Source organism: Pogona vitticeps, chromosome 1, assembly GCF_051106095.1.
Source record: "Pogona vitticeps strain Pit_001003342236 chromosome 1, PviZW2.1, whole genome shotgun sequence".
Lineage (NCBI taxonomy): Eukaryota > Metazoa > Chordata > Lepidosauria > Squamata > Agamidae > Pogona > Pogona vitticeps.
This window is the reverse complement of record NC_135783.1, coordinates 22,077,977-22,099,081: the sequence shown is the minus strand read 5'-3', so window position 1 is coordinate 22,099,081 and position 21,105 is coordinate 22,077,977.

The window sequence follows — 21,105 nt, the reverse complement described above, 5'->3', positions numbered from 1 at the left end:
CAATCCAGTGACAAAGGGAAGTATCCAATCTCCACCTTCTTGCAAATCTGCCACAAACAACAGTGAAACTTACAACTATGTGTGCTGCTCAACTACCTCAGTAAGACAGTTCACCAAACTACAGACTTCAGGATTTTATAGGATGAACCTATAGCAGTTCAAGTGCTATCAAAAAGCAAAAGCAAAGTGCTTAAAGCACTTTCTGCGTGGTTTACTTTTTAAAAAATTAAGCAGATTACACATTGTGTGCCCCCACGCCTGGCAAGTTGGGAACTCATTTTACCAACCTCAAAAGGATGAAAGGATGAATCAACCTTGAGCTGGCTACCTGAGTCCATTGGGACTGAACTCAGATCATGAGCAGAGTCTTGACTGCAGTACTGTACTGCAGTTTAGTCACTGCACCACAAGGACCCTAAATCCTATGGTTGGTACAGTATCCTGTTGTGTTATATCATTGCATAAGAGCAATCACATGCAGATTCAGCCTGCTCTGGCAGACTCCCCTTGCATGCCCAATCTCCCACTACTTGAAAGATTTGCTGTGCAACCAGTTGTGCGACAGTCATGGCATAGGACCTACCAGAGAAGGAAAGCAGTTGTGTGATCATCCTGTTGTTCCAAACAGGACAAAGGCATTTAACTGTGTAACATAGATGCATATGTTGCAACGTTGTTCACTTGCCAGAGCTACCCTGGCATTCTAAGAGATTATGTCATAGCTTCTGCTCGGTGGGTGCAGGGGGGGCAGGAGGAGTCTTTAATTTGGTGTCAAGGAAACCAGAAATCAAATGGATCATAATCAGGAGCATAACCCAAAGAATGAGTGCATACGACAGCAGTTAAGAGTCTGACTGAAAGTGTGGATGCTTCTTGTAACACTCCTGTTCCTTGAGATGTATTTAGCAAAAGAGTGTCTAACCTGGCCATGTTATGAGAGGAGAACAGTCCTGATAAAAGACAGTTTAGAGGTCTGAGAACACTGATGGACAGTAAGGAAACCTAACAGGAAAAAAATTGATTCATTTAAAACAAGGTGTTGGAGGAAAGATTTGCAAATGCCGGCTGAAAAGTGAGTATCTTCTTCTAGATCAAAGCAGGTGAGCACTCTCCCTCGAAGCAAACATGGCCAAAACAGAAGAAAAATAGGGCAAGGTTCTTGTACCTTTAGCTGAATTGTTGTGTAAATTCACTTCACTCTGAAAGCAAATATAGCCATTTTGACTTTGATCTGAACCTCATACATGACCGTGTCCAGAGGGTGGTGCTGGGGGCAGTTGCTCTGTCACATGGCGTTTATGTCATGGGGTTCCTCAGGGCTCAATACTGTCCCCCATGCTGTTCAACATCTACATGAAACCGCTGGGAGAGGTCATCAGGAGGTTTGGGCTGAGAAGTCAGCAATATGCTGACGATACTCAGCTCTACCTCTCGTCTTCCACCAATCCAGGTGAGGCGGTTTCTATGCTGAACTCGTGTCTGGACCTGATAATGGACTGGAAGAGGGTTAATAAAGCGAAACTCAATCAAGACAAGACGTAAGTGCTGTTAGTGGGTGCTTCGCCAGACAGGCTGGAGGGCCATTTCCCTGCCCTGAATGGGATTACACTCCCCCTAAGGGACAGGGTCTGCAGCTTGGGGGTGCTCCTGGACCCCAGTCTAACAGTGAAAGCCCAGGTGGACTTGGTGGCCAGAGGCGCCTTCCTTCAGCTGCGGAAATTATACCAGCTACGGCCCTACCTGGACGAGCGGAGTCTCATGACAGTTACACACGCACTGGTAACATCTCACATAGATTATTGCAATGCGCTCTACGTGGGGCTGCCTTTGAAGATGGTCTGGTGACTGCAGCTGGTCTAGAATCAAGCTGCGCGACTGGTGAGTGGTGGGGCCGCTAGGGAACATATCAAGCCAATTCTGTTTAAGTTACATTGGCTACCAATTGCTGCCCGGGCCCAATTCAAAGTGTTTGTTTTGACATATAAATCCCTAAACGGCTTGGGCCCTGGATACCTGAAGGACCGCCTCCTTCCATATGAACCTACCCGGCAGTTAAGATCTAGCCAGGGGGCCCTTTTGAAAGAGCCGTCCCTTAAGGAGATAAGAGGGAGGCCTTGTAGAGAAAGGGCTTTTCGGCAGCTGCCCCCAGACTATGGAATGCCCTCCCGACTGAGATTCGTCTGGTGCCGATGCTGATGACATTTCGGCACCAGGTCAAAACCTTCCTGTTCCAGAAGGCTTTTAATTGGAATAATATCAGCTGTGGGTCTCATGGCAATTTTTAGAGTATATATTTTTAATTGCATTTTAATTATTTTGCCCTTTTATTTTGCCTTTTTATTGTATTTTAAATGTTGTAAGCCACCCAGAGACCTTCGGGTAGTGTGGGCGGCATATAAGTTTAAATAAATAAATAAATAAATAAATAAATAAATAAATAAATAAATAAATAAATAAATAAATACAATTCAGTTGTAAGCCGACGTGGACTTCTTGCAAATCAGTCTAAAATCATGCCAATTTGGTCCAGAACTTTGGATTTGTCTGAAACTAGAGCATAACACTAGAGCAGGCCATTTAATATGGGTACAGACACACCTTCGTTTATGCCTTTTTAGATAAAAGAGCTAAACCGAGAGAGAGAGAGAGAGAGAGAGAGAAACTGTCGGTGTTTAACAATCCCCAACTTGTTTTGAAGGATACAGTTTCCTTCCTCTTCAGTGCAACTATAAATAGAAGGAAATATGCAACATTTTTAAAAAGAGAGAATTGTTACTAAAAATATTTCTGAAAACATGTAATACACCAGGAATGCTTACAAACATTATATTTACGTATTGATAGCAAAACATAAAAATTAGAAAAAGTATGTGTATGCGTTAATGATTAAAATTATACAGAGAGAGAGAGAGAGAAAGAATAAATCCTCCTACACACTACTCGTACACAGAAGTGTGAAAAATCCACATTTCCTACTGAAGATTTTCTGCTGTGCTCTATAAATAATATGTCTCTTTAACAAGCTTATTAGGATTTCATGTACATTCTTAATTTCTGAGAAATAAGGGTAGGGGAACACTTGTACAAAACACTCCTAGTGTACTGTCCTTTCTTTTCTCAGATGTGTGTCCTTTGACTAATTCTCTGTAAAGTTTGTTTTGCTTTAGCGTCTAAATGTACGCTTTAGACTTAAAAGTATCAACGCTAGTGATACAGGCAATTGGAAAGAAGCAAAGCACAGTGGTATACTGACACATTCAGATGTTCTACTAATGCTAATGCTTATAATAAGAATCATCATCATCATCATAGAACTGCAGAGCTGGAAGGAGTCCAGCCCCTGTCAAGGAGGCACAGTGGGGCATCAAACAACCAACTTCTGGCTCTGCAGCCAGATGCTTAAACCACTGGGTCTTCCAGCAGCTATAATGGTTTTGCATCCATTGTGAGTGGAAATGGGTATATTTGTATTCATAAAAGAATACGGATATCCCCATTCCAGCTGGACCTAACGAGGGTCCGGCCCCCGGGACAGGACTGTCCACTCTCGCATCCTGGCACCGCAAAGGTCCCACTTTTCCCGCCAACAGCACCTGAAGCTCCACTGTCTCATTGCACAGCTGGCCACTCCGCAGCCGTGTGGGGAGACTCATCCTCCCGATCCCTGCCTGGAGTGCCAAGCAGGAATACATATACTGTACTGTATGTCAAAGAGAAAGGTCCTTGGCTTGTGTATACTGCTCCGAGGCATTTTCCATAAATTACAAAAACTTTGATGTGTGTTGGGGGGTGTCCTTCTGTCATTCTCATGCAGAAGATGAAGAATCTTGTGCAGCCTGAGAACTGCTTATCCAGGTGTAACCTATCAGAACAGCCTAAATCAATGATAATGATGAATTTTGGAGTATTCTTACCATTGCTACTTCCAGTTACTTTTGCCTTTTTGGTAGAGCACACAGCACTCTGTCCTCACCCTAAAAAGAGGACAAAAAGAAAACACATATTTGCATAAAATATGAATATCCCACTGTGTACACATTTAGATGCAAATTTAGCAACTGTGTTCTTTCTTTCTTTCTTTCTTTCTTTCTTTCTTTCTTTCTTTCTTTCTTTCTTTCTTTCTTTCTTTCTTTCTTTCTTTCTTTCTTTCTTTCTTTCTTTCTGTCTTTCTTTCTTTCTTTCTTTCTTTCTTTCTTTCTTTCTTTCACTTGTATACTGCCCTACTTAGTCATGCCCACTACTCTCAGTGGTTCCTGTCTCTTGAATCTGTATGCAGAACAGATCAGAGGGAAAATGGATTAAATTCTGATCATGGAGAAGTAAAAATTGGGGGATAAAACATGAATAATTTTGGGATGCAGATGATACTATATCACTGGTAGAAAGCAGCAATTACAGTGGTGCCTCGCAAGACAAACGCCTCGCAGGACAAAAAACTCACAAGACAGATGGCTTTGGCAATGGGGTTGATGACTCTCAAGACAAATGTTCCTATAGCCGTGCTTCGTAAGACGAATGTTTTCTGTTTTTTGTCCCTGCCTCATGCTGATTTTTAAATGTTTTTCTATGATGTTTAAAAGTTTTTTGATTGAAATTTTTAAATCATCTGCACAATATGTATGGCTTTAAAGAGCATTTAATAAACCCTTTGTAAACCAAATTTGACTTTGTTCTGACTTTTTTTGCCCATAGGAACACATTAATTAGATTTCAATGCATTCCTATGGGAAAACGTGTTTCGCAAGATGAATTTTTTGCAAGACAACATTAACTGCGGAACGAATTAAATTCGTCTTGTGAGGCACCGCTGTATTTGTGATGAAAGTGAAATAAGAAAGTGCCAAATCAGGACTGCAGTTAAGTACTAAGAAGGCAGTAATCATGACTACAGAATAACTACACAACTTTAACATTAACAATGAAGAAAGCAAAATTGTTAAAAGATTTTCTGTACCTCAGTTCAACCATCAATCCAAATGAAGACTGCATACAAGAAATCATAAGAAAACTAAGGCTTCGAAGATTAGCTATGAAGAAATTGGAAGAGATTCTCCAGAGCAGGGATGTGTGTATGTGTAGGCATCCTTCAGTCTCGAGAGATTACGGTAATGTGCTCTGAATAGAGCTCTTGGAACAGTTTCTAATGTGGCTGAGAAGGCCAATTCGAGAGTGACACAAAGGGTCCAGGACTCACTGTGGTACAGGGATGTACTCAGGACACAGGCTCTATAGACCTGGATCTTGGTATATGCCATCAGCTTCTTATTAAGCCATACTCTCTTTGTGAGTCTAGAAAACATGGTAGCTGCTTTGCCAATGCATTTATCCAGCTCAGCATCTAGAGAGAGTCAGAGATCATTGAGCCAAGATACACGAAATCAAGAACAACCTCAAATTCTTGTGTGGAGATGGTAATAGAGGGAGGGGAGTCCACACCCTGGCCCATGACTTGTGTTTTCTTCAGGCAGATTGTTAGTCCAAAATCTTGGCAGGCCTTACTAAAATTATCCATAAGTTGTTGGAGCTCTTCAGCAGAATGGGCAAAATCAGCTGCATCATTGGTGAAGAGGAAGTCCCACATGATTGGGTTTCAAACCAGTCTGCCATCTTTTCGGTCTTCTTGCCAAATATGGACAAGGTGGTGTTATAAACAGCATTCTTGAAATGTTCCCATTGTTCAGATGCATTTGCCACAGCCTGGAAGAGTTTCCTCAAGTGCTTGGGCAAATTCCTCCAATTTTCTCTGATTGCAAGTCTTCCTGATGTCAATACGTGGTCTTGGCCCACTTGTCTAGGCTGTTTTAGCATTGGGAAGATGAACGAAAATGGCCAACGCTTGATGGAGTTTTGCTGTTATTACGGTCTTTGTGTCAGCAACACGTTCTTTAATATGGAGCTTCGACACAGAGTCTCTTGGAGACATCCAAGATGGAAGCATTGGCATCAGCTTGATTTGATCCTCACTAGACATTCCATCCTTCCTAGTATTACGATCACATGCAGTAATCAGGGTGCCGATTGCAATATTGATCACTCCCTGTGTAGCAGAGTAAAACTGCAAATAGATTGTATCACACGAAAAAGCAAGGATGTGTAAAAGGTAAAGGTTCCCCTTGACATTTAGTCTAGTTGTGTCCAACTCTAGGGGGTGGTGCTCATCTCCGTTTCCAAGCCATAGAGCCAGCGTTTGTCCGGAACAACAATGCTAAGCAACAGAATTACAGCAAGTGTGTGTATGATGGAGCATTTTTAAAAGTTCAGTGGTGCCTCGACTTACAAACGTCCCGACATATGAAGATTTCGAGTTGCGACCAGCTCCAGACGCAAAATTTTGCTTCAGCCTGCGGCAGAAGCTTCAAGTTGCAAACAAAAGAGGCAGGGGGAAAAAGGCAAGGAATTCAAATTACAGGACTAGCCGTTGGTCAACGTAGAGCTTCTTTGTAGCTCTTTCGCCCCAACGGTTAGTGTGCATGCTTTTGCAGAGGCTTCGGACTGCCTAGTCTGCTTTCTGCTTCTGGATGAGTACATTTACAGGGATTTACAGGGTTTTGCAGAGAGGGTTTGGGGGGGTTATGTTTCTGTGCTGTGATTTGTGTGTGTTTGTGTGTGTGTGTGTTTGTGTTTTCAGCCCCATCGCATTCCAATGGGGCTGGCTGTGTGGGGGGGGGTGTATTTTTTTTTGTTTTTTTTCCCAGCCCCATTGCCTTCCAATGGGGCTGGCTGTGTATTTTGGGGTGGTTTTTAATTTTTCCCCCTGGCTGGCTGTGTGTGTGTGTGTGGGGGGGGGGTTATATATATATTTTTTCCCAGCCCCATCACATTCCGATGGGGCTGGCTGTGGGGGTGGGGGTGGGGTTTTTTTGGATTATTTTTCACCCCCATCAAGTTCCAATGGGGCTTGCAGTGTTTTGTTTTGTTTTTTGGTAATTTTTTTTTGTCTGGAACTGATTTATCCTGTTCCCATGCATTCCTATGGGAAATGGTGCTTTAATTTATGACTATTTCAAGTTACGCCCATCTTCTGGAACGGTTTATGGTCGTAAGTCAAGGCGCCACTGTATATTGTGTAGTCAACAGAATTGGCCACGTGAGGGAACCAATGAGTATGTATTTTCGAGCATCTGTCCCAGTAACGAGGCCTGGACTAGTACAGTAACAAATTAGTTAGTTATGAGGAATGGGAATTTGATCTATCTGCAGATGGGCAAAAGAGTCATGAACTCACATGTTATTTTTAAATCATTTTAAAGCAATGTTCCACACACTCCTGTGACACACTCCACCTTAACTGAGGAAAAGGGGTTGTAGACTCATGCTTTCAAAAGACAGCCAAATTTCATGTATGCAAGCCAACAAACAAAATAAGACAACTTAAACAAAACACTAGTGTTCCCTCAGCTGATACACGTCCATGCTCAGCAAGAAGACTTTTCTTTAGCAAGTCAACAATTTCCTTTCAACTTTTCCTTATAGAAATCAGTTTGTCTTTGAAATCCTCCACTGGCGCTTGGTCATTCCCCCTAAATCAGTTCTTGACTCTGCTTATCTGCCTTAAAGCTGCCACATGTCTCCAGCACTTAAATCCTACCAAATCCCATCAGACGACGTTCAGCCCTTGATGGTCTTAGACCCACTGCACCTTTTTACACAGTGACGGCTCCCTTGCGTTCATTCCCTTTTTCCCTCTCATGTCACTGTTAAATAATTATTCTTAAGACAGGGTCTGGATTTCCTTTTAAATTTGCACATGGTGTAGATGCTACAGAACTTTGGCAGAGCAATCCTGTGAAAGTGGGAGCAGCCAAGCAAGACAAGGCCACAACTTTGTTTAAGTATCCCCCTACTGTACTTTTATCCTGCTCCACATTCTCGCTCCACCCTAACCCCACCCGTTCAAGTCAAAAGTAATTTATTATGCCTTCTCTAGGGCTGACATTGCTCTAAGTCCATTAAAATGGGTACATGAAGAGAAGAATCCTTAAGAGCCCACAGATCTACAGCATCCCAGGACACAAGGATCCTAGCTCTTCTTTAAGAAACTAAATCCCCAGTGGATGGTTCCCACTTTTCCAGCTTTTGGTATTTTTTTGTGCTCAGGTAACAAACATTGCATGGTTTGATTTATTTTGTATTTTGGATGTGGACCAAAAATAACAAACAAGCATCATTCCTCCCATACCTTCAAAAGGCCAATGCTCAAAGTGGTCCTAAGCGTGTGTACCATGAGAACCTTAAGCTTTTTAATCCCCGAAATTCTTCATGTCACTGAGGAAGTTCATCCAGTTTTTTCTCACATCTTATGGAAATAATCTGTTGTTCTCTTCCATGTAAAATTGCAGCATCTATACAGTCATGGCCAAAAATATTGGCACCCTTGCAATTCTGTCAGAAAATGCAACCTTTCTCGCAGAAAATTGTTGCAGTTACAAATGTTTTGGTACTCACATGTTAAATTTTTTTGGTTTGTGTTGGAACACACACAAAAAAGAGAACAAAAGTCAAATCTGATACAATTCCACACAGAAACCCAAAAATGCAAGGGTGCCAATATTTTTGGCCATGAATGTATATGTGGTTGTTTACTTTACAGCAAAAGCTGTTAGTAAAGTAACAGTTAGACTCTGTATACAACCCATTAACTGATTCCGGAGGCAGAGAGGTTTACAGCTGGATAAGTAATTATTCAACATTGTATATTGTAGAAGCGCTGGACACACATGCAGTTCAGCCTTTCTACAATCTGGAAGTTCCCTCCATACATGCTAGATCACAACTTCCGTCATCTCTAGGGGAACTGTCATTCTGGCAAGGAGAATAGGAGCCGTAGTCCAACATACTGGGGTGGGAGTGCCACTTAGAGAAGACTTAACTGTAGCATTATCCCTCCAGCACAAGTTGCAAATATTTTTCTGACTTCCTGATCCAGCTTGTAAACAACAGATTCCAGGCATTCTCCTTGGAATCACACAGTTTCAAGGCAAAAATTAAGCTTAGCCATAAATATTCTTCCCTAAGCAACTTGAATCTGGAAGTGGAAGAATAAAAGACCTTGGGTATGACGTTAGTATGAAGGAAATCACATGAGGCCTAAGCCATGGGACTTCTCTTCCCAAATGTCTGGGAAAACATGCTGTCAAGAGATCCTTTTAAACAACAGCAACAACCCAGCTGCAAAAGCTACAACACACTATTTATAGTTTTCAGCTATAGAGATTTATGAATGAAACAATACCTGCCATTCTATGTTTGCCATGAAAAGAACCACCAACCGATACAACATGCTCTCACTAATGGAAACAAGGATAAGATTTGGTAGCCAGACGAAAAAGAACTTGGAAAAGGTACTTTGGCACAATGCTAATCTTAGAACCTCCCAGGCAGCAGAGTCATTGTCTACGTTGGCTGGGCGATTCCATGAGTTGTCCCAAACCTTTCCTCTCCTAAAGCAGAAGCCTCCCTAATCTTCCAATGGAAATCCCTTGTAGCAGGGCAGACCCACTGGTGGTGTTCTGCATACAGTGGGAGTCTGAATGGGACACACTGGGAGCATGTCAGGATGTGTCACAGAAAGCCAAACAGCCAGGATGGGGACTTGCCTGTCAAGTTGGACTTAAGTTGCATCAGCAAAGTCAACTTGGACCTGACTTGGGTTTGTTGTTTTTCAATGACTTGGACTTGACTTGGGATTTGGAATCCACCAACACCCTCTCTTTTTTCTGGGATACAAAGCTTGCTTGTAACAAGGACTCGGGACTTGGGACATGAAACCAAAGACTTGGGACTTGGACTGAGAGACTAGCCACCATCCCTTCCAAACAGACCCTGAAACTCCACCAATTTGGGGGGGGGGGCAGTGTAAATTCTCTTTCCTTAGTTTCAACAGAAGGGAATTTGAAAGGTGAGAGCCAAAGAAGCGCAGTGTAAACCCTCCTTCTTCCCTCCTTAGCCTCTGTTACTTGGAGGGGCTTTGAGTATGGAAGTGTTTCCACCACTGGCCTCCTTCTTCACTCCTTGTCTAGTGTATATCCTGTTCTTCCACAGACAACACAACAGCTCTTCCACTGGGACACCCCAATCCAGCCAAATCCCTCTCCAGCTTTTAGTTGAGTGGGTTGAGAACCTGCTCCATTGCTTTAACAAGGCATTCTGCTTGTACAAGGGGCCCTGGGATTCCCCCTCTGTACAAGCAGCAGGAAAGGAGGAACCAGACACTGGAACAAATTGTTCCATGGCACGTTTGTAGCCAATGATACCTGATACTTCGGGCAGAAAATATGTTACAGATAATCTATCATTAGAAGAGGAAAATCCATAACTATTAAATACATATGAGTGTGCAGTAGAAGCTCCTCCTGAAATTATATTTTTTTAAAAAATTGGCAAATGTCAGCAAAACATCAACATTTAAAGGTCATGGTGCTAACCCTATCTTAAAAGTTATCAACAACTTACCAGGTAGAGAAAGAATACAAAATAGATGATCTATTGAAATTGCCTTAGACAATGGCCGTGCTTGATTGTGTGTCTGCATGGTGCTTTCCAGAGCACTTTTTATCAGCTACCCACATCTATAACCTTCTAGAACACAGGGCGAATGTATTATCTCATAACGTTACATAATCAATTAATAGATCTGAGTAGTGTTCACCTCTCACGGAGCTGGTTTTGTTTCTTTGATTAGTGCAATAAAGGAGCTGGCCTGGCAGCTCTTATGCACGAAGCAGAATGAGTTTGGTTCATGACTCAATTAGATTATTTGGCCATTAGTGCTCAAAACGAAAAGGTTTGGGTAGTCTGGTGGTAAGGGGACAAACAATTAACCAGTTCCTTACTCTAGCAGCAGGGGGTGCTGGATTGCTTGACATTTTAAATTATGTGGTAAATCTTCTCCTGGAGTGCATCAGTGCAGGCTTTAGAACGATGGGAATGGTTTGCATGTTTGAATGCTCCTGCATAGGCGGGAGAGGGGGAAGTAATGCTGTACATAAGAACAGTGGTTCCCAACCTTGGGCAGTCTGGTGTTCTTCGACTGCAATTTCCAGAAATCTTCACTACCAGCTGTTTCTGGGAATTTCAGTCAAAGAACACCTGGACTGACCAAGGTTGGGAACCACCGCATAAGAAAATAGTATATCAATGAGAAACCTTATCTTAGGGAATTTTTTTTTATTTCACCACATGTTTTATGACCTTTGCTGAAATTCACAGATTTATTCATATTCGGAACGTCCAGAGCCTGACATTTTAAAAAATTATATGCTGGATAAACTGAAACAAATATATCATCTATCCAATAATAAGGCTTTGTAATTAACTTTCAAAAGCCTGGGACTGAATCACTTCATATACAATTCATTTGTGGTTCGGAATTAGGATTGCCACCTCTTTTTTTCTACTAGACTGTTCACCATAATGTTGTTGTTGTTTAGTCGTGTGCGACTCTTTGTGACCCCATAGACCAGAGTACGCCAGGCCCTCCTGTCTTCCACTGCCTCCCGGAGTTGGGTCTAAGTTCACCATAATATATTCGCAAAGGCTTTCACGGCCGGGATCTAATGGTTGTTGTGGGTTTTTCGGGATCTTTGGCTGTAGAGCCCAAAAAACCCACAACAACCTTCACCATAATAGCTCTCCACATTGCAGATGACCATACCTGTCACATTTGGCTGGGGCGAAATTTTGATTATTCTGTTTTTTTTTTAAAGAATCATCTAAATTCACAAATGTCAACATATATGAGAGAGAAAGCATTTGAGAATTCAAGAAAAGTGAAATGCTGGACAAAACCAAACCGATGGAGTTTCACATCCCTCCGCTGGATCCTACTCCCTCACATACTTGTTTTCTACATACAGGGGAAAGTTTCTCCCAAGGGAAACACTCAAAATGGCAAATTTTCACTTGCTGGATGCATAGATGGGACCACACAACTCATACATTGAGGAGTCTGTTTTTAACTAATCCAGGAATAATATGTATTATTAATGGCCTTGATAGCCAGATGGGTGGTATAAAAATCCAATAAATCAATAAAAATAATAAGATAATAGAGAAATGCAACCACTTGCTTCCAACTCCAGCCTGATCTGTCTTGGTTGTCAAAGCAGTAATGCATAGCAATCTATCTAAACATCACACACTGGTAGCTGGTTAGTGATGTCTGCAAAGCATTGTGCAAATTCTTCACAGAAAGCTACAGTGTGGTCTGCATTATCTACCTGGGGGCTAGCATTCAGCTGCTGGGCAATTCCATGCAAATGTATTAGCAACAGAGAAAACTGACTTCTTTGCCACTGTCATTGCATGGAATAGGCCTTCCAATGGGCCCTAGGTCTTTTTTTAATCATATTCACTCTGAGTTTTCTGCCATTGTCACTCATTTCATCTCCACCAGCTCCCCAGTGAGTCAGTTTAGCCGTAGTTTGAGGGAGGAGATGTTTAGGAGCAATCATGTCAATGGCTTTTGCCATTCCTATATTTCAAAGATCAACCAGGTATTCAACAGAACCACCTGTTAAGGTGGCAGGAAACACCCTAAGGACAGCCACAAATCCATCTGTATCCATCAGCCTTCTGGGGTGGATTGCCTTAGTTTGACCCCAACCCCTGCAAAGGCTTTGAGTTCCATTGAGTCCAAATCACACCAGATAACGGTCTGTTCCATGACAATAGAACTACAGAAAGTTCTTCTACACTCAGGTCACCAACATTGACACCAGTACAGAAGACCAGGTCTAAAGTGTGGCCTGTGACATGAGTGGGGGCAGATACCATTTGGGACAGACCCATGGTCATTAGGGAGCTCATGAAGTCTTGAGACACCCCCGACAGAGTAGCCTTGGCATGGATGTTAAAGTCCCCCAAGTTGACAAGCCAGGGGAACTCCAAAACCACAACCACCCCTGATACCAACTCGGTTAGCTCTGGAAGAGAGGTTGTTGTGCCATGGGGTGGGTGGTGCACCAAGAGAAAACCTATATTGTCCCAGGCTCCTACTTTCGGAAGCATACATTCAAACTCAGGGAACTGGGGAATGTGACATCTGGTGAGAGGGATGGAATCCTGATAGACCTCTGTTACCCCACCTCCCCACCCACCCCTCTTCTTGCCTCCTGTTGCCCAGAGAACGCTGGTGGACAAAGTTGAGTGAGATTAACATCCCCAGCCTCATCCAACCACGTCTCTGTAATGCAAGTGAGGTCAGCATGTTAATGCAGGATCAGGTTCTGGATGGACGTTGTTTTCCCATACACTGACCTATTGTTTAATAGCAGTATTTTCAACCCAGGGGCCCTGTCACCAAAGCTACCCAAACAATTTAAATTTGGGGACAGCTTAGGGGCAACCAATACCCAGTTGTCCTTCCCTCTTACATAGCGCTGAGGCTGTTTACGCTTGCCGTATATTCCCCGGCCCTGAAGAATTCTGTAGCGAAATGCCAACAGGTGACGTCATTCCTGCCTGTTCATCACAGAAGCTGAAGAGGGAGGAGCCAAGAATAAGGCAGGAGGGGCGGAGTTAGAGACACAGTTAGAGAGTCTGAGAGACCGTTGGAGATGTGGAATGGCAATTAGGGTTTAGGAGAGAGAAGGAGAGGGTTAGTGAATTGAGCTGAGCATGTTAGGAGAGGGAATTGAGAAGTTTAAAATATACTGAACAAGCATAAGTACTATAAGAGAGATATTGATCAAAAGTATATAGTAGTTGGAATAAAAGTGATTGCATACATGATCCCATCCTTGTTAATACCTGATACAGTTCATATGTGATTTACCTTTATGATTTACTTGACAATAAAAGAAAATTGGTTAATTAAACCTCTGATTCCTAAGTTCAATAACCCTTAGTTTTGGCAGCACACGTGTATAACATAATTGGTATTAGGAGAATACCTGGTGGTGTTAATCGGAATTCAAGACCCTTATGAATTCCCCCAACAGAAATGGACAGAGACACGAAGGCTACAAAGTGGAGGCTCTTTATTATTCGCTTGCTGCAGAAAGCGGAGAGAAAACAAGCCAAGCCATGCAAGGCGTTGGTTTCTCTGAGGAACGAAGGAAGAGTACACATTATATAGGCTGTCCGTCCGGGCGGTCCGTTACGGCTCACAAACTTACTACAATTTCATTAAGTTACAAAAACATTCTATTTCTACTGCGCAGCCTCGCTTTTACGGAGTCTGCACTTCCTTTTTACCCTGTCAGCTATATCTTATCGGCCCAGGTTACTCAGGAATTTAATTATAACACACACACTCCTTAGCGAAGGAGTTAAATTCTCATCACTCAGCTTCTGGAAATTAATTTACAAGCTATGCACCAATAGCCCTCTACTCCCTTTTTCCTTTAGTGAAGAAGTCAAACTCTCAGCAATTTTCTACTCACAGTGGCAGCATGAAGTAAAAAGGGCGTGATCCTTTGTGAGTGCCATATAAACAGGAGCTACAAGGTCGATCACCACAAATTCCAATGGGTGCTCCCTCATTGCCTCCACACTCCCTCCCATAGAAACACATCCTTCCACAAACAGCCCAAGACCCAGTTACTAGTTCGTATACTATCTGTTACTCCTCTTGTGGCTCCAAGTGTGGCACTAAATTTGCACTTAGTTACTGCACTTTACACACACCAGAGGTGCTGCCTCTGGCTTCTAAAGAGATTCTTACAGCTACCTGTGAAAACAGGGGGAGCCAGATGAGCATTGTTCAGCCTCAAGAGAGGCCCAGTTGATTTTTCTTCCTAGTTTCCCTAGATTAGGTCTTAAAACAGCTTTCAACTACGTTAAAACAGATACAGATTAAAAACAAATAAACAAAAAGCAGATAAAAGGCTTACATATAAGGCCCTAACCGGTTTAGGACCTCGATACTTGGCGGAACGCCTGCTCCCACCTAAATCTACTCGGATCACCCGCACGAGCCAGGAGGTGAGGCTGAGGGGCCTAATGCCGAGGGAGGCCCGGAAGGAAAGGACACAAAACCGGGCCTTCTCGGCGGTGGCTCCTCGCCTCTGGAATAACCTTCCTCCGGTGATTCGTGCGGCCCCTACGCTGGGCACTTTTAAGAGTCAATTAAAAACATGGTTATATGTTCAGGCCTTCCCTCCTGTCAATATTTAACTCTTTCTTCTTCTTCTTTCTTTATTTGTTCTATTATGGTATGTGTTCTGATTGAATGCAGACTTCTATGTGTGATATTCTTATGTTTTACTGTATATATTTTTATTGGAAGCCGCCCAGAGTGGTCGACCAGACCAGATGGGCGGGATATAAATCAAATAAATAAATAAATAAATAAATAAATAAATAAATAAATAAATAAATAAATAAATAAATAAATAAATAAATAAATAAATAAATAAATAAATAAATAAAAGCAGGCACCAATCCTAGGGTACATCTGGCCATCATGGGGTATAAATCAAATAAATAAATAAATAAATAAATAAGTAAGTAAGTAAGTAAGTAAGTAAGTAAGTAAGTAAGTAAGTAAGTAAGTAAGTAAGTAAGTATTTCTCTATGGCAGAAGGGAACCTAGTTTGAGATGAAGCTTCAGCCCCAGCACTGTATTTTGGTGAAGGAGCTGAAGTTCCACACCTGGAGCTGACCTTGGAAGTGATTTGCCCTGGATTACTCACAGGCAATCATGGAAAGATACCACATTTATTGTAACTGTGAAGAGTCATGTGCCCTGTAGCCTTAAACAGCTACAGTGCTGCAGACAGAACACAAATCGGCCATTAGATCCTTTTAGACAGTCCTAGAAACTGATGGTAAAGGTGATCAATTGCTGCCCCCCGGGACGATTCATTAACGAAACATCCTGCAGGGTTTCATTTAGCTGTAGTTTTCTGAACAACGGCTCTTTCCAGACACATGTTGTGCTTGGCAACAATTGATTCTGTAATATTTAATTGTTGGCTGTCTGTGAATGAATTCAGGCAGCCTCCGAATTGCCTGTAATTTCCAAAACAGCACTGGCCAATTCAGCACAGTCCAGAGCTTATGATCTGATGCATTAGCTTGGAGGCATATGCTTAAATGGCAAGATCTTTGGGACTGTTATGTTTTTACCCCAAAAAGTTGCCTTGTTTTCTAAAAACAGATTTATGGGCGCCATCAGAAAGCTGAGCTGTGTCAGAAAGGGTTACTTTAACAGGCACAATCTGCCTAAATACAACCTTTTTGTTTTCTGGGAATTTGCTCCATCCTGGGGCCCAAAAGTATTAGCCCCCACAGGGATGGACCAGGGTTAGGCTGGGACGCATTTCCCCCTACATCACGTGATTGCAACAGATCGCTCATAAAGCAGTCCAGATTGCAGACCAATTCCCCATGTGATCACACCCTGAGTTTTGTACTGTGTACACAGCCAAACCTTTAGACATTGGTCTTATGTTGTTATATTTCTTGTTTTATTGCTTTGTGTTTACTTGATTTGGCTTTTGCAGTATATGTCTGTACTTGAAAATCTGCATTCAATTTTGTTTTATGTATGGCTTGATGCTGTAACAATAACGTATGTATGTATGTACTGTGTACACATCTATCTTCCATAAGTCATTGGTTCTAATTGTCACTATGGAAAAACAGGCACATATATTCTCCTGAAGTAAGATTCAAGTAAGAATCTGAAAAGAAATATGTGGAGATGACCCATTATCCTCATTTGATCCTTTCCAGGCTCCCAGATTATGTCCATCTTTAAAACAAAGCCAGCTCCCAAAAGCTACATCCCTGTAGCCCAGGCAGTCATCCCACCTTCAGACAGGTAAGGGACACCACATATGAGCTGGGGAGATTTAAACATTGCACTGCCATTCCCACTCCTAAATTTGCCCCCATGGCCAAGTTTGACAAGTCATACAGGTTGCTGTTCTTGTTGCTTTTCTCCCCATGACTGAAGGAACCAAGAGAAGAACTGAGGATTGGGGTGGGGAGAGTTATACCTCCTTTATGAGCACACAAGGGCCCAATCCAGATAACTGGCTCTGGACTCTCAGTTTTCCCCGATTCTGTCTCCAGTCTGTCAAGGTAAAACTGGATGTACTTGTGTGTGAAATCTCGGACAGGAAGTCCAGTCACGATGGGCTAGGTGGGGTCAATGCTATCATTCAGAATAAGCCAATCTCCTATGCTTCAACTTGGAAGTTAAACAAACAAACAAATGTGAGCCTCATCAGCTTGCTTATTATTCATTCATTCATTCATTCATTCATTCATTCATTCATTCATTCATTCATTCATTCATTTGTACCCCCGTCTATCTGGTCATTGCGTCCATTAATGAAGCTTAGCATGGAGATGGAGACTATGAGGCCCTCTAGAAGATGTTAGAATCCCACTGTATCCCAATGGGTTATAGTGATGGACTATGGAAAACAATCCCACTGTATCCCACTGTATCCCCAATGGGATACAGTGATGAACTATGGAGAACAGGGTTTCAATCTCCATTCAGCCATGGATACTCACTGGGGGAGTGGAACTCTTAAAGCCACTCCTTAAATATCTCACTTGCCTTGAAAGCCCTATTAGGGTCACTATAAGTTAGTTCTAACTTGATGGCACAGAACACACACACATACAGAGAGAGAGAGAGAGAGAGAGAGATGTTAATAATCATCATCACATACTTTCATGTTAATTCTGACTTTTCAGGGTTTTCAAGGTAGAGAATACTCACAAGTGGTTTACCATTCCCTTCCTCCAAGGTTATCCATGGACTGTGAAGTTTGCCCAAGGCTACATAGGTCAGCTCCAGCCACAGAAGGCACAGTGGGGAATTAAACTCCAAACCTCTAGTTTTGCAGCCAGATACCTAAACCACAGAGTTCTCCAACCAGCTCTTACTGGACTGGAAACCCCATCAGTTCTAGCCAGCATAGCTCATGATGAAATACAACTAGAGTTACAGTCAGGCAGCATTTGGTCTGTCACATGTTCCCCGTCCTCCCTGTAGTTTAGCCCTCAGACCTCTTCCTTATTTGCTGGTTACAGTTAAACTGCCAAAGCTATTTCTTCAACTCCTTGCCCAACCAAATAGCCACCAGCCATCAAGGGATCTTGGACATGCAATTAAGCTATGCGTGTGTGTTGTGTTTAGTCGTTTAGTCGTGTCCGACTCTTCGTGACCCCATGGACCAGAGCACGCCAGGCCCTCCTGTCTTCTACTGCCTCCCGGAGTTGTGTCAGGTTCATGTTGGTTGCTTCGCAGACACTGTCCAGCCATCTCATCCTCGGTCGTCCCCTTCTCCTCTTGCCATCACACTTTCCCAACATCAGGGTCTTTTCCAGGGAGTCTTTTCTTCTCATTAGATGGCCAAAGTACTGGAGCTTCAGCTTCAGGATCTGTCCTTCCAGTGAGCACTCAGGGTTGATTTCCTTTAGAACTGATAGGTTTGTTCTCCTTGCAGTCCAGGGGATTCTCAAGAGCCTCCTCCAGCACCACAATTCAAAGGCATCAATTCTTCGGCGGTCTGCTTTCTTTATGGTCCAGCTCTCACTTCCATACATCCCAAAATCCTAGAAAGATCATAATCTTTTCACTTATTGCAGCAAGACATAATCCTTGAAGCACCCAGGTGGTAAACCTTGCTTAGAGTTGCTAACCTGACATGGAGATACTGCTTCTTCATGAAAAGCTTCACCAGCCAATTACTTCTGATTCAGTTTTCTGCTGAAAGCACAGGACCCTGTTTTGTTTACTCAATGAATTAAAAATATTGTTTGGTTGACATCTCTCAGATACAGTCTCTCAGGGACTCATGCTCCATATCTGAACCATACATTCTTGAGAGTCATACATTATCACACTGCTCAAGCTTCTGTCCTTTTTTCCAGGTTTTTCTGCACAGCACGGGGAAAGTCCCTAATGTCTGCATCAGTAGCGTTGCCTAGTAATAAGTCCAGCCTTCAGTCAATGTTCCATTCATAGAGAGGTGATGATGCTACACTGCCATTCTCTCAAAGTCGACTGTGGATTAGATGGTGAACTTCCGCTACCAAAAGCTGCAAGATTCAAGGATCCGTGACCTGGGTCATTCTCTCTGCTAACAGGCACACATTCGAATGCAGTCACATACATTCCGAGGACTGTAAATATAATATGCTGAGTTACTGTGACCTGTGAATACATTCCATCCATTCAAAAGAAAAAAGGAAGATAAAGATGCACGAGTCTCTCGGGACAGCACAGTCATTCATGGTTGCTGAGTCTTTTTTGCAGTGGGGGAGGGGGGAAATGCTAGCATTTGGTCCACATTTCAGCCTCCCCAAAAGGAGTGGTGAAATTAAGGGAAACAGATTTTCCAAAGCATGTGACCTCACAAGTTATTACAGAGCAGAGCTTTCATAGAGTGTCTTCTTTTGGAACACATAACATTGGAGATGAAAAAAGGAGCCTTGATCGAGATGCTAATGGGTGTTCTCTGCTTTGCCACTTACCCACCCCCTTGGATATCTTTGAAAGCCAACTTCCAAGCGCAATAGAGGAAGCCACCAACTCTGTGCCAGAGCTGCCGAGGGCCCACAATGGGTGAAAGAAGCTACTCATTCAGACCGTCATGTTCTGTCACAGATGCTCAGTGACGAAATACCAACTGAATCTTTGAAATCATTTGAAAGACAGTTTTCCTAGCAAGGAGCGGGGGGAGTACTGACATCAAACACTTGGCCCATTCCCTCTCATTTTCGTGACTGCTGATCAGTCCTTCCTCCTCGACACTGAATATATTGGTTTGGCAAAATAAAAGAACCACTCTTCCAAACTTGACTGAAAATCAAGACCACTGCAATTGCTGATAATAAAACCTTACAAATCAGATTCAAATCTTGGCTTCTTGAAGAATTCACAAGTAGAACAGGCAACTGGGCACGTTCTACCTTTGCTAACTTGCAAAAAAGACTGCAATTTTTTTACTGTTATTATTTAAAGAGATGCCTCTGAGAATTTGTTAGAAGCAGTCCTTCCTAGCAGGTGTAAATCTTAATGCTCAAAAACGTCATTCAAGAAGCAATGCTAAATAGTAGTACTTCTCAGTTCTGAGCTTGTACAAAATACCTTTGTACAAAAAGAAATGCTTACACAAAAATAACATTTCCACAGTTTGCATGACACTTGAGCACCTTGTAAAATCACCAGCCTTGCCCTTCACCTACACTTCTGGCCAGCTGATTGTCTCCTTAATAGATAGCGATAAGGATATAGATTCCAAAAGGGATATAAAAATATTTCACATAGGTTTTTGCAATAGTTTCTTCAATAAAATTCATTTACTAAATCCCTTGTTCTTGTCAATGTAGCTTATTTCAATAAGATGAGACACATTGACAAGGAATTTTACAATCCTGTGAGATTTCTTGTCTCTACTCAAGAGTGAGACAAAGAGAGTTTTTTCCCCCTAAAGGTGTTTGCAAATTGCAGCAATCATTTCTAGCATCCATTTCCTTTGAGAAGCAAAGTGTGCATGCACACACACATGCACATTCACACATGACTTCTATGCAAAAACTATCAATAGTGCCAGGAAATTTCTCAACATCCTTGAGAAGAAGAACTGGTGGACAGGACAGCTGGATAACTTGGTGGTTTAGGCATCTAGCTACGGAGTCAGAAGCTGGGAGTTCAGTTCTCCACTGTGCCTCCTTGACAGGGTCTGGACTCCATGATCCATCAGGTCCCTTCCAGCTTTGCAGTTCTATGATGGTGATGGTGGCGGCGGCAAATGCTAAATGGTCTTTACCTGAGGGAATAAGACAAGTAAGGAATCACCCTCTATTTACCAGATAAAACTCCCCCGAGATTTCCCACACAGCAGTTACTTATCGTAAAATACCTCCACAGCATGAGGTGGGCTTTTTACTTTTGGTAACTAGCTTGTGTGGAGATTTTGTGAGGAATATGCAGCCAAGGAGAGAAGGTTGAAACTTGTTCTTGCACTATGCTGAGGTAAAAATTTGCTAAAAGAGATGACTGACATTTTCTGATAAGTAGCTCCCCTCCACAATTTCTTTTCCTCAGAATTTGAGAGATCTGGTTTTTAATCCTGACTGAGCCATGATACATACTGAATGATCTTCAGTATGTTTCTCAGCCTAACCCGCTTT